Genomic DNA, 14,119 nt, shown 5'->3' on the forward strand with positions numbered 1-14,119 from the left:
TCACAGTACATCATCAATAAAACACATTTTTAAAGAATTTCCATTTAACATTTGTTAAAATTGCTGTGTTTTTTTTTTTTTTGTAAAAGACTAGACTCTCTTTCTCCAGGTGAGCATTGGAAGGCAATAAATTCCACAGACAGGGTGCAGCTATTGAAATGTCTTATCCCAAGTTAGGGCTTGCAATGTTTATAGCAGAGACACAGCAGGTCCAGCAGAACACAACACATGATCACCTACCTGAGGCACAGTTAATTCTTTCAAATAAGGCAGGGACCCACCATGCAAATGCTCTCTACATACTTACTGTTCAATCCAAAAAAGCACATTAACCCTTAATTCAGGCCCATAAGCTTGTTTAAATAGTACCTATTCCGTTCTCTCTTGAAATGCCCCATTTTCTTTAATAATCTCAATTCCAAATGGGATCGCATTCCATAGCTTTGGACCAGCCACATAGAAGGTAGAGGAACAATACTCCTCTAACCTAACACTTTGATACAAGGGAACATCCAACTGTACTGCCAATAGATCTCAAAGCTTGTGGGGGATAATGATGCAAATTAGTAGAGATCAATAGAGATACATTTATCTATAACTTTAACAACCAAAAATGTCACCCTATACTTAATTCCTCTGTTCTACTAATGACCAATGGCGGTTCTTTAAAACCAAAGAACTGTGTGTAAAATAAGAACAACCAGAGAGCATATGTGTAGTGGCATTTTGCGGTACTCTTTGAAATACCAAGCAAAATAAGGAATTATAGTGCTTTAAACCACCATTCTAAAATTAGAATTACTCAACTAATCTTAGTCTCATGATGACAGGCAATAAAAGAATTGCATTCCTACAGTTTTTTAAACTTGGCATTTCATAGTTAACACTCCAATATTACCCCAAGATTCCAAATTTTACACAACACTGGGATAGTAACATCATCCACTGTGAAATGAATTGGAAAATCCTGACAAATACAGGATCTGAGTTTTTGCAACATTCAACTTTAGATGTTTACCTTTCAAATGTTGCAAAGATGTAACATTTCAAAACTATGTTCCACCGTTTTATCAGTGTCTATCAAAAACTCTATCAGTCAGGTATAGGTGGAACTGGAGTCCCACACAATGCAATAATCTGCATAATGGTGAAAGAAAAATGTAAAACAAAAATCGCAGATAACATGAGCCCTGCAGAATTTTTAAAGACACAAAATGTTTTGGGGTTTTTTTTTTAAGTCAAACCAGTCTAATACATCACCTGCCAAGCCCATTGATCTCAATCAATTGATCAAAATTCTATGGTTAATTGTGTCAAAAGCATCTCAGTATCATGTTGACCATGAAATCCAAATTGATAAGGAACAAAAATATTATGTAATTCAAGAAACTTTAATTGCTCATATACTACCTGTTTCTAAAATGTTTTGCAAAAAATGGTGGGGATGATACTGGTCTATAATTGAGGTAGTAGAATCTAGAGAGCAACTCTTAGGGGGTCTTTTATTAATGATTAGCTCGAGTTATCTGCAAAAAAGCCCATTTTATTCCTATGGGCCCTGCTGCAGATAACTTGAGCTAAGCATTTAGTAAAACACCCCCTTAATGAGCAGTTTAACTACTGCTTTCCTTAAAATGTTAGGTACATTACCCTCATCCAGTGATTTATTTACTATGATGCTAAAAAAAATAATAAAAATGTTTTCAAAGATGTAATCACAGATGCGTGAACTAAGTCTAAGTGGAAGAAAGGGGATTTAACAAAGATAATCATTTTACCAATATATTGTTCAGAAACCAGTGGAAAGTGAACCCATAAGCTGTCCTCAACTGGGGGACAGGGCAACTCAATTGGAAGTAGTGTCTGATCAAACTCACAATATTGGAAACGTTTGTTACAAACCAAGCACAAAATCGTCACTAGAGAGATTCACATTATCATCCCAAACTAATTTGGGATCTGCAATCAAATGGCTCACTACTGGAGGAAAAGTCCATAGTCTGCTATTGAGACCAACATGGGGGAGCTGCTGCTTAGTCTAGGACTGGTAGGATGGAATATTGCTAGGTTTCTGTCAGGTACTTCTGACCTGGATTGGCCACTTTGAAACAGGGGGCTGGGCTAGATGGACCATTGGTCTGACCCAGTATGGCTATTCTTAAGTTATTTTGAAGTAGATGGTGCTGACTCAATCACTTTATTATAGTAACTCTTCTCCTGTAAACTAGCTGAATTATAAGCCTGCAACTTGGTTATATAATTCTGTGTAAATCGAGATGGAAACTTCCTCCGTTCTCTCTCTGCAAACCTAAGGCTGCACTTAATTCTTCAGAAAACCGTGGAACACAATTTGATCACACAACTAGCCATTCTTTTATAGAAGCTATAGTATCTGATGCATTTTCTAAAGTAGAATTCCATGCTTCTAAAGCTGTAGTAACTGTCTAAATTAGGTAAATTTGTCAAAATCAATTACTTTAAATCAGATACAATGCACCCTTTTAGAAGGCTAATTAACCACTTTTAAGCTCAGAGAAAAAGAAATCAAGTGATGATGTGACCATGGAATGTCAGATACCTCATCAAACTGAGCTAAAATACTAGCCCTTCTGTTATCTATAAAAATTAAATTATGGGTGTGGCCTTTACTGTGTGTTGATATATTAATGATTCATTTCCATCCAACTATTCTAAAAGCACCAAAAAAAGAATTCCAAACAGTTGCATCCAATATGCAGTTTAAAAATGTGTACATTAAAATTGCCTAAAATGACTGTATTCATTGAGGAAACAATGCAAGTTTGGTGAAAATTTCAATAAAAGGTGAATAGAATTATAAAATCCCAGGCACATGGTAACATATAGCAAAATCATAGTTCTGAAACGTAAGATGGTCATTAAAAACTAAGACTATACCTACCATCCCTTCTGTTCTCATGTGACTGAGAAAATTTTATAGTGAGGGGGACATAACTGATTTAACAACAATGTATCCTCAGTGGAGAGCCAAGTTTCAGTAATACAAAAGCAATTGGGGGGGGGGGGGGGCATTCTCCATAAAATCAAACAGTGATATTTTGTTTTTAACATCTAGCATTAATTAAAATAAAACAAACTTTCAATACAAAGAACAGGATCTGACACAGGTTAATAGAATTTCATGCAATACCCTCACTGAATTAACTTGTCTAATTGAAGGAGCTAAAACCTCATATTGCCCTTGGCCTTGCTCTGTCACTACTGGAATACAACTAGCAGACACATTTAACTAATGTTCATAAACATAAAAGCTACATGACAATAACTACCGATACACAACCTACTATCTTTAATCTATCCAAATTGCTCCCACAATCCTCAAATCTCTATCCCAAGTTTGCCCAAAATGTACCCAAAGTCTGCACAATGGAGCACTCCTTTGTTGCACTCTGTCGGTGTGATGAGGCACAGGGCTTTCCGGCATGCGGTGCTTCCAGTGTCACATTTGTCTAGTTTAAAAAAATTAACACACCTGTGTTGACATCACAAATGGGTGGGACTTAATTGTTACAAGGCCAGGCAATCTCAAGCAGTGTTCCAATTGGGCGGTTTTCCGCGACCCGCCGCAGGAAATTTTTGCCCGCGGCGGGTTGCGTTTTTTGGGCTTGTTTTGTGTCTTTTGGGCGGTTTTTTTAAGCGGTTTTTTTCGGCCGCGGGGGCGGGGTTAGTGACGTTTTGGGCGGGGTTAGTGATGTTCTGGGCGGGGCCAATGACGGGGAGGCGGGGTTGATGACGGCAGGGGCGATGACGCGGGGGTGGGGGTGTCAGGGGTGGGGTTTGAGTTTAGGCGGGTTTTGGGCTGGATTTGGGCTCGTTTGGGTGGAAAAAAATTTCCACCTGGCAACCCTGATCTCAAGTATCCCCACAGAGTTGAGACTCAAACAGGCTGAACAGGAGTTGATGTCAGCTCATCCTAGTGGAGCAAGGCCCAAAAGGTGCTCATAGGAGCTGAGCTGATCAGTATACAGGTGCCTGTATTGTGAATCATCTGTAAAATCCATAGCAAATTTTTAAAAAGGCCCCCAAGTAAGAAATACAATAATCTGTGTGAAGCAGATCAGTGTTTGTAAAAGTGTCTTTAAAATAGTCCCTGTTACATGTTGAGTATCCTAAGAAGAAGATTTGCTTGCTAGAGAAGGACTGCCAGACTGAGCAGCTTCAGGAGAAGAAGTTAACAGAGTTCATCTGTATACTTCTGAGCAGTTACTAGGCTGCAGCACTGGCGAAGGACATCTTCACCACATTTATCAGGTACCAATGCAAGAATAGTTCCAGCAGGGAGTATCTCTAAGAATTCACTTCCAGTTCTGTGATTATAAATTACTGTGTATTGGATTTTGGTTTGTCCTGGATATAATACAAAGGATCTTTGAATTTTTGTCAATTGAACAACATTACTCATCTAATATTTTAGTAAACTCAAGATATCCCAAAAAGAAAACAATTTCAAAGACAATTTTTTGTTTATATATAATTTGTACATGCAAATATATTTACATAGATACAACATTACAAATTAATCAAATGCAAGTCTTCTGCATAAGCCATGGGCCCCCTGTGTAGTTGGAATTCCCCCCCCCCCCCCCCCCCCCCCCCCCCCCGCAGCACCACACACACACAAAAGTAAACATCCATTGCTAATACAGTGGTTGGTTAAAACTAAGAATCAAAAACAAATAGTGAAAACCATACCAGCCAGCATGTCAGATGAACGGTTGTATGCTGCATGTTTAAAGCGAAGTATCCCCTGAAGAAGCCTGTTCAGGTGAAACAGGGCCCTGTTGGGATTGTGAGGAACGGAATTTTAAGTTAAGTGCATCTTCAAAACATGCTGTGCGATTAACAATTGAATGGCAGTAAAGATTTTGAATAATGACTGAATTCACTTCTTAAAATATGTTTATATTGATTAAAACTGAAAGATTTAAAATCAGTTGTGCCCAGCCTATGGCAATTACCTTTGACTGCTGGGGCTTTTTTCCTCCTTTTAATGAAAAATTGAAAATACAGAAAATTTAAAAAAAGAATTTTTGAAGCACAACACTGAGTGTCACTTGATTTATCAATATATTGGGTATATGTATGGTTTCCACTATTTGTTTTTAATACAGTGGTTGGAAAGTAGTGAGACATTTTAAAAATATATTGATTGATTTACATATTGAGGAATGGTAAGTGTGTATGTAAGTTTCTAACCTGAGCAGAGTTCTTTGGCTGGGATTTTTTTTTTACTTTCCCACTCATGGCAGGCTCACTGCAGCTTATATATTATATACAGGTACTTATTTGTACCTGGGGCAATGGAGGGTTAAGTGACTTGCCCAGAGTCACAAGGAGCTGCCTGTGCCTGAAGTGGGAATTGAACTCAGTTCCCCAGCACAAGAGTCTACCACCCTAACCACTAGGCCACTCCTCCACTTTGGAACAAATAGGAATGCTTGAATTCATAGTTTCCTGCATAGACATCCATGAAGGTGCAAAAACTCCTACAGTAGCTATAAATTCAAGCCTTCCTGTTTGTTCCAAATGTAAAATTCCAGCCAGAGACTCATCAAGATGGGCACTCATATTTTATGACCCCTTGACCTGCATGTGTATGTGGTTCAGTTGCTAGTGGGTGGATTGATACATGTATTATTTATTTATTTATTTAAAAGCATTTATATCCCACATTTTCCCACTGGATGTAGGTTCAATGTGGCTTACATAAGCTAAATCAGGAATACAGTATTAATGGCATATTAAACAGTACAAACAGTAAATTAAAGTTTGGTGTAATATACAACAGTAGAATGGCAAAGAAAGTAGATTCAAGTGTTTCTGGATTATTTGAAACCAAAGAGATTAAGCTGATTATGTTGAATTTGGAGGGTAAACCTTTTTGAATAGTACGGACTTTAATAATTTTCTAATGTATAGGAAGAGGGGGCTGTGTAGGGGGAAAGGGTGTTTTGTGTATTTGTACCAGGCCTCATGGTATCTCGCCCAACTCTACAAACTTACCCTCGCCAACTCTTTCAACCACATCCCTCCCCCATTTCATGCCCAGTTGCTTATTCTCCACCCCATCTACTTCATTTGCTTTTCCCTCCTTGTTATCTACTCCATACTTTGATTATCCCTGGCCTTCCTGGTATTCACTCCTCACTTGCTCATCCGCAAACTGTCTCCCCACAACACTAACTATTCCTCCTCACCCTACATACTGTCTCCAAACCTAAGCACCAACTCCCCTATGGGCTTCAATGCTCCCTTTGGATACCCAGTGTGATTATGGACCACACATCTCCTTCTCTACTCTCCACCTCCATAAATCCTATGCTTCTCCTCCATTCACCCACATAGGCATTATGCGCATCTCTTCATCCCCTTGTTTGGATCTCATGGCTCCCTCTTTCCTACACCCCTGCAGACGTTAGTGCAATTTCACTGTAGCCCTTAAGGCTTTCACTCCCCTGCGTCTGTGAACCCTGAAGCTCCCTATTTGGCCCCCACAGAAGTCAAGGTTCCTTCCTCCACAGACCTCATGACTTCCTCTTCCTATTGGCAATAAGGCATTCTATAAATAATATTACTATTATCCATATCTCACTTCTATCTCACCTTATCAGATTAATATCTCACTATAACCTGCTGGTATCTCCCTACACCTCATATCTCCCTTCTCTCACCATGTTAAACCCACGTCATACCAAATCAACGTAATATCTTTTAGCATCTCACCATATCAAACCCATATCTGCTCTCCTTTTGCTTCTTTTTCCATCTGAATCTAGTGTGCAGTCAACACCAGCACAATCAAATCTGAATAGGAATAATCAAGGATTTGGTATTTCACTGATGTTTCTTGGCAGAGTTGTAGCTGTGGGTCGCATACTGCAGGGTGACTGAGGTGCAATGGCAAAGCTGTCTGGGAGGGGAGACTGCCTCAGTACTAATACAGCTAGGATGCTGCAGGACAAAAATGCGGTGCATTAGCAAGGGTGTGTTTGCAAGTCTTTGTTGTGGACTATCAGAGGGTGCTGTGGAGCAGGATAAGGAATACTGACCAATGCCTGTAGAGTTCCCCCCCCCCCCACCTCCCCAAAATACTGCTTTGTGTTAGTCCTGTATAATGCTCACAATCCTGGCCGCTATGTTTCCAAAAATGATGAGGAGTTCTAATAATGATTGAAAGCCTAAAACCTCTGTGAAGTTCTAGCTTTGTCATCGACCTACCATGTGACAGCTTCTCTAAACATAATCCCTTTTCTACGAATGTGGAAAGACAACAGCTTTATTCAGCTTGTGTTATTTATGGGTTACACAAAAATATTAAGGCCAGTGGCAGGTGCCATGGCTACTAGTGCTATAAAAAAATAATAGTAATTTTAATAACTCTAACGTTATGCATGAGACCTTACATAAACACAGCAAAGCACAGGCCTCTGCTGAAAAAAAGAAACTGAATTATTCCCCAGAGCCATCAAGCCATTAAAGGACACAGCACACCTGATTCATAACTGTAGGTCCTGCTTTGACTATGCAAAGTGTTTAGTATTTTTTTAAACCTTCCCATATATGGTCTTGTTGCATTTCTCTGAAACAAAAGGTCATCTTTCTAACACTGTACTGGTACTTGGCAGCTTCTGTCAGTGTCAGTTGCTTTCTTAATCAGTGGTGTGAATGGCAGGAGGCCAGCTGGAAGTTTAGTCTACCTTTGTCTTAATTACTTCTGTCAAGTATTTTTGTAAAGTTGATTACCATTATATTTTTTGGGAGGGGGGCCTATTTTCTTAAACATGGTATCTTCCCCGCTACCCCTTATGGAGCGTGAGATCTCTGTGACAGTTTGTGGTTGCCATAGTGATAAAGCTCTCTTCCCTGAGAATCTTTTCTCCATCATGGATGGTCTTTCACGGATGGAGAAGCTCTGGCTGTGTCTCAAGTCCAAGTGGACCTCAGCTGTCAATGTTCAGTCATCATCACCTTCTTCTTCACTGTCTTTCTGAAGTATTGTTTTCAGCTTCTAAGAAAATAGGGCAGAAACATAGGATTAGCTCAGAGGCTGCCTAGTGTCTTATCCTGATTCCAACCCACTCTGTAATTTGAAATGCTCTATGTGGTCCATCATGTAGAAAGGTTTGAGGACCCTTGACCTAGAGTTTCAGTATCAGGGGACATTATTAGAACATCTAGGTCCTATATGGGATTTTTTTAGGTTTGAATTAGACAAGGTTGAAACTTGTGAGGAGTAGCATCAATCAAGGTTTGACAATTAGCAAATTTGACCCATTTGAAATGTCTTTTACCATGTGTCCAATATAGTTTCACAGAGGGTATAGGTGGGGAAGCTAACCATAGACTCAGTTCTTTCCATTCTATCATGGCCTCACATCCAATTCAACTGGAACAAGTCTCCATTGGGCCTGTGGCACCGTTAACTGCTCTTGGTTTCTCCTCATTTTCTAGCCCCTTCCTTATTTCCACAACACTAACACTGAGCCATTCAGCCAGTTTATATACAACACATTCAACTTTTTGAATAGTTCCAAAAGAAATATTGAATTTGGGATGATATTTATGATTCAGGTTATCTGAAATTTTACATAAGCCTGTTTTTAGTTAAGAACATAACAGAAGCCTCTGGAGAAGCAAGGAAAGCCTCGTCATTTTGTGGATTGTGAACAGAGAAAACCATAAGGTTTCATTGCTGCTCCAACATGATCATGCATGTCTCTAGATGAGTCTGGCACATGGATTGAGTTCAACACAGTAATTATTTGGTGTTTCGAAACCTATCACTCTCTATTTCACTTTAACATCTATCTCTCTATATAAAATATGTTTGATGATCGTAGTTAGTGCCTGTCAGGGCTGGCATTGTGGATAGTATGAGGAGAAATCTAGAAGAATGGTCTAGAACTTGGCAGCTGAAATTTAATGCTAAAAAATGCAGGGCCAAGCATTTGGGCAACAAAAAAAATTCAAGGGAGCAGTATGGTTTAGGTGGTGAAGTATTCTCCGAGGGCAGCAGGCTTTATATTCTCACAAGGTGGGTGATGCCAACCCGTGTCGCCGAGTCTGGAATTTAACCAAAGCTAAATGAGAGCTTTGTGGGAGCACAAGACGTGCTCCACCTCGCATGTGCGACTGCTTCCCCACCTGCTGCAAGAATGCTGGTCTCCTCAGTTGTTCTTCTTTCCGCAGTGAGGAGAGGGCATGTTTTTTTACCATCTCCTCACATCGCTCGGTCCTAGAGAGCTTTTTTTGTGCCTTTGGCTAATTTTCATTTAATTTTTCATCATTTATTTGTTCCTGTTGTTGGAACCTCCGTCCTTTAAGCTTCTTTTAATTTTTAGTGATTTTGCCCAGTTTTAAGTTTCTCTTTATTTTCCATTGTCATCAGGTCGCTTTTAGCCTTGGTTGGGAACTTTCCCTTTCTTTTTCCGTGCCTTGCCCTTTTTTAGGCACCATCGTGTCATTTAATTTAGCCGACAAAGTTTTTCCGTCCATGTCCCCAAAAGTTCCCAGTGGCTTCAAGCGCTGTACCTGGTGCAATCGGACAGTCATAAGTACATAAGATTGCCATAGCTATAATTCGGGTTCCTCTTTCCCACATGCATCCTTTGCACTTGCTCACATTAAATGTCACTGCCATTTAGACGCCCAGTCTCGTAAGGTCCTCTTGCAAATTTTTCACAATCCTTCCGCGATTTAATGACTTTTGAATAACTTGTGTCATCAGCAAATTTAATTACCTCACTAGTTACTCCCATCTCTAGGTCAGTTACAAATATGTTAAAAAGCAGCGCCCCAGCACAGAGCCCATTGAGAATACTGACCATTTAACCCTACTCTCTGTTTTCTATCTTTTAACCAGTTTTTAATCCACAATAGAACACTACCTCCTATCCCATGACTCTCCAAGTTCCTCTGGAGTCTTTCATGAGGTACTTTGTCAAACGCCTTCTGAAAATCCAGGTACACAATATCAACTGGCTCCCCTTTATCCACAATGTTTGTTCACCCTTCAAAGAAATGTAGTAGATGTGCTAAGGCAGATTTCCCTTCACTATATCCAATGTTGACTTTGTCTCATTAATCCATGCTTTTGAATATGCCTGTAATTTTGTTCTTAATAATAGTCCTCTACCATTTTTGCCCGGCACCGTCGTCAGACTCACCGTCTATAATTTCCTGGATCTCCTCTGGAACCTTTTTTAAAAATTGGCGTTACATGTGGCCACCCTCCAATCTTCTGGTACCACGCTCGATTTTAAGGATAAATTACATATTTCTAACAATAGCTCCGCAAGCTCATTTTTTCAGTTCTATCAGTACCCTGGGATGAATACCATCGGTCCAGGAGATTTGCTACTCTTTTAGTTTGTAGAACTGCCCCATTACATCCTCCAGGTTTACAGAGAATTATTAAGCTTCTCCGCACTCGTCAGTTTTGAATACCCTTTCGGCATCGGTATCCCACCCAATCTTCCTCGTGAAGACCGAAGCAAAGAATTCATTTAATCTCTCCGCTACGGCTTTGTCTTCCCTGATCGCCCCTTTTACTCCTTGGCATCTAGCAGTCCAACTGATTCTTTTGCGGCTTTCCTGCTTTTATATACCTAGAAAAAAAATTTACTATGTGTTTTTGCCTCCAACACCAATCTTTTTTTTCGAAGTTCTTCTTAGCTTTCTTATCAGTCTCTGGAAAAAGATACCCATTCTTGGTGTCTGCAGTTTTTGGGCACCGACCATAGCCCCATTAACTATCGTTCTCTGACTTTGCATGAAGAAGAGGACCCAGATTTCCAGAAGGCTCAACGAGAGAGAATTTTTGGAACCAAGTCCGGTTCCTTGACGTCAGCATCGGCATCGAGGTCAGAGGTGTTGGTATCGACATCAAGCGTCACACCAGCATCGGGAGGTGTCGTGTAAGAAGAGCTGCTGCTAGATCCTTAGACACTGGAAGCAGTGAAGCATCGAGTTGGGTAGCCCCTGGGATGATCCATTGTCAGACATGACCCCGATGCAACGTGTGGATCAAACATCGTCCTTATCTGCATCGAGGCGCCTCATGGACATGCTTTGGTGTGAAGGCCAAGATGCATCATCATCGGTCCCCCCTTGACGCATGGTGGCAGGAGCTCTGGGGCATCAAAAGATTCAGCACCCGAGAAAGCATACAGGAGCGGCCAATGCGCTGGTCTCCCAGCAGTCAGTATCCATGCCCATGTCGACCCCAGCGGTTCTGCAACCTATGCCTGAGTCAGCACCCCAGCTTTTCCCAGTGTCGAACCCTCGATCAGTGCATCCGGGCCTTGCTCCCTGAGCTGCTTGGATGGCCTCATGCAATGGTGTGCATCAGCATCGGGGGTGCTGCGCCTACCCTGTCTCCCATTGCAGCACCGACTGGCCTTCAGCCTGAGGTGCAGCACTGGTATCAACTGCTACCCAAGCTGGTACTCCCTTGACGTCAGAAGAGGAAACTCGCTGGAGTCGAGGCAGGAGCTGACTTCTCGACACCGTTTCGAGGACGTGGTTCCTCTGCATCGAGGCAGTTCGATCTAGACACTCCCATCAGGTAGTATTGTCTGACGCCGAGGAGGAGCGCTCCTGGGATTCAGAGGAAGATCCAAGGTATTTTTTGTCGGACAAATTCTATGGAATTCCTTCTGAACCCTCCCCTCCACCTGAAAGTGAAGGATGAGCCCAGGGCCAGATGCCGAGGTGCCTGGACTACAACATTTCCTCCTAAGGAGGCTGTGACGCACCTCTCCACGAGGTACTCAAGGAAGTCCTCGCCAGGAACTGGGAGTCGCCTCTGTCGGTCCCTGTCATGCCCAAGAAGATTGACAACCCAGTAGCAGCTCCACAGTGCTTCTGGTTTTGATAGGCCTCAGTTGCCTCACAATTCCATGGTGGTGGAATCCACCTCTCAAAAGAGCCAGGAGTTCCAGGGGACTATGCCTCGGCGCCCCCAGGTAGAGAAGCTAGAAACTCTGGATTCCTTTGAGAGAAGATATACCAGGCTTCAATGCTTATTTTCCGTATACAATCTTACCAGCTCTTCATGAGCGTTTACTTGCGAAACTCGGTGCTCAAGTTATTCGACCTGGCTGACATACTCGCTCTGGAGCAGGCCAAGTCAGTTTGCTAGTTGGTCAAGTAGCAGAAGGCATGTCGAAAGTTTCTTGGCCAGGGGCACTTCCAACACTTTCAATGTGGCATCCAGGATCTCTGCTCAAGCTATAGCAATGCATAGACTCTCATAGCTGTGTGTTTCTGACTTGGAACATTCTGTTCAGCAGAGGTTGGTGGATGCCTCATTCCAGGATAACCTTTTTGAAGAGAAGGTTGAGGAGTGTTGCAGACCAAGTCAAAAAACACACTGATACCATCTCTTCTGTCTCCCATCGGGCGCCTTCTACATCAGCCTCCTCAGCTAGGAGGCCTTTTGGCAAGCCAAGGAGAAGTTTCTATTACTATCCTAGGTGTAGGTACAACCCTTCGGCTCGCCAGCCTACTCAGGCTCAACCCCAGTGCGTTTATTCACATTAACAGCATGCGCCTAAGGCCTCTGCTGCCTCCCCAGACAATGCAAGGGACAAGCTTTTGACTGGCTCCAGCAGAGCATAGCTGCAGTAACAGTATCCATTCTAGATGACTTGCAGGTCGGGGGAAAGCTGAACGTTTTTCACCAAAGGTGGTCTCTTGTAACCTCCAATGAGTGGGTTCTTCAAATAGTCTGTCTTGGATGGGCCCCTCAAATGGCATCTCAGACCTCCAAATTGCCCACCAAGAGCTCATTCCTTCAGCTCTCAGCACAGGCAGGTACTTGCAGAGGAACTCTCTGCCCTTCTGAAGGCCCATGCGGTCGAACCCATACCACCAGGGGAAGAAGGGCAGGGATTCTATTCCAGGTACTTTCCTTGTGCAGAAGAAAACAGGGGCAACCTAAGGGACCTGAACAAATTCCTAGTCTGAGAAAAGTTCATGATGGTTTCCCTGGTCATCCTTTTCCCGATGATTCAGAAAAATGATTGGACTTAAAGGATGCATATACTCACATCCAAGTACTTCCAGCCCACTGGAAGTATCAATTTCGGCTGGGAACACATCACTTTCAGTACCGCTTGTTGCCTTTTAGCCTCACATCCGCTCCCAAGGTCTTCACCAAATGTCTAGTGGTAGTTGCAGTATCGCTACTGAGACTGGGAGTCCCATGTATTCCCATATCTTGACGATTGGCTGGTGAAGAGCACCAACGGAGGAGAGGTGCTCAGGAGTCCATGCGGATGATTCGGGGTGCTCAACTACTAGGGTTCATTTTACACTACCCCAAGTTCCATATCCACCCTGTCCAGCGAATGGAGTTCATAGGAGCCCTGCTTGATACTCGACCGGTTCGAACTTATCTCCTGGAGCGACATCTTGTCTCACTCACATCCAAGGTCTGTGCCTCTCAGCAGGTGACAGCTCGGCAGATGTTGAGATTGTTGGGCAACATGGCTTCCACAGTGTACATTACACCCATGGACACATCTTCACAATGAGATCAGCTCAATGGACCCAGCTTCTCAGTGTATCAAGTCCGGGAAGTCTAGAAGGTGTCATCCAGGTGTCCCAAGGTAACAAACATATTAACATAGTAGATGAAGGCAGAACAAAGACCTGCACGGTCCATCCAGTTTGCCCAAGAATGTACCACTTTATTGTGATACCTTACCTTGATTTGTACCTGTTCTTTTTCAGGGCACAGACCGTATAAGTCTGCCCAGCAGTATCCCCGCCTCCCAACCACCAGCCCCGCCTCCCACTACCAGCTCTGTTATCCAATCTCGGCTAAGCTCCTGAGGATCCATTTCTTCTGAACAGGATTCCTTTATGTTATCCCACGCATGTTTGAATTCCATTACCGTTTTCATCTCCACCACCTCCCGCGGGAGGGCATTCCAAGCATCCACCACTCTCTCCGTGAAAAAATACTTCCTGACATTTTTCTTGAGTCTGCCCCCCTTCAATCTTATTTCATGTCCTCTCGTTCTACCGCCTTCGTATCTCCGGAAAAGGTTTGTTTGCGGATTAATACCTTTCA

At 42.4% G+C, this 14,119-nt stretch overlaps 1 pseudogene; it reads right to left on the bottom strand.

Annotated features, from left to right (window-relative positions):
- Nucleotides 1–5,385: 5,385 nt before the first annotated feature.
- Nucleotides 5,386–14,119, bottom strand: part of LOC115469255 — a 104,123-nt pseudogene continuing 95,389 nt past the window's right edge.

Source organism: Microcaecilia unicolor, chromosome 4 (assembly GCF_901765095.1).
Source record: "Microcaecilia unicolor chromosome 4, aMicUni1.1, whole genome shotgun sequence".
NCBI classification, from domain to species: Eukaryota; Metazoa; Chordata; class Amphibia; order Gymnophiona; family Siphonopidae; genus Microcaecilia; species Microcaecilia unicolor.